This window comes from Chiloscyllium punctatum, chromosome 36, assembly GCF_047496795.1.
Source record: "Chiloscyllium punctatum isolate Juve2018m chromosome 36, sChiPun1.3, whole genome shotgun sequence".
NCBI classification, from domain to species: domain Eukaryota; kingdom Metazoa; phylum Chordata; class Chondrichthyes; order Orectolobiformes; family Hemiscylliidae; genus Chiloscyllium; species Chiloscyllium punctatum.
In genome coordinates this window covers 51,550,865-51,551,991 of record NC_092774.1, presented here as the reverse complement: position 1 = coordinate 51,551,991, position 1,127 = coordinate 51,550,865, and positions in this window count along the sequence as shown.

Genomic DNA, 1,127 nt, shown 5'->3' with positions numbered 1-1,127 from the left:
GTTGCATTTATTATGCACTGAATTGCCTCCTACCGCCTGAAAGTATCTTGGTATTTCTGTCATTCGATCGTTTAACGTTCTACTGAAAATGTGTGTACTATTAACGGAATAGCAATGAATCGAGTGTGCATTCAAATTCTGTTGTATTAACTATTCCTTTCTTTCTTACATCTTCATTCTTAAACTCGTTGCACATTGTGGCATGTTTGTCATTGTTAATGAGGAACAGTATTCACGCCAAGAAAAGTGATTATGAGAACAAAAATGCACATTGCTGGGAAATCACAGCAGGCCTGGCATCATCTGTAGGCACAGTTAATCTTTCATGTCCACTTAATTCTATTTTCTCTCCACAGATGATGCTGGAGTAGGTTTAATTTAGGATTGCCGGCATGCCCCGCTGTATTCTTGTAGGAGAGAGAGAAGTGATCACTGATCTCTCCCGGATAAACCGTAGTAATGGGGAACATCATTTTTTTATTGGAATCAGTAAATCTTAAGCATGTCATTTCATTCAATACATACAGATGACTGTGAAGAAGTACAACTAATGTGGCTCATTTTGCTGAAGTCAGATATCAAAGGGCAAACATGAACACTTTTCGTTCAATGAAGTAATAACTGACTGTCTGATCTATGAAAGCTACCATCTATTGAATATCATTTGAGGCAACTTGCATTTCCTGCCATTGTCGCCAGTTTTATGTCTTACATTACGGAAGCTAATGATCTCAATTATTCCATTAACCAGTAATTGCATAAGCTAAATATTCTGGGACTTCATCCAATTTTTCCATGCATTTATCATTGGCAATTCGAAAGTGGTAAACTTTGATTTTAGAAAATTGGCAGTGAAATTATCTTCTCCATATCTCTATTTACAGGAATCCTACCTTTTAAGGACTCAATATTGAATATTTCCACTGCATTTTTGTAACCAAAGAATAGAACACAACCCGTTTCTTATGATCTGAAATCTGAAATCACTCCATCATAATATATTTTTTTTTAAAGATTATAATCTTTATTAGTGACTCGGATTCAATTTGTAGTGGTTAAATCAAAACCAAATGTGGTCTGCTGTAAGCTCAGCTAATACGACTAAAAGTGATAAGTGTAAGTAAATT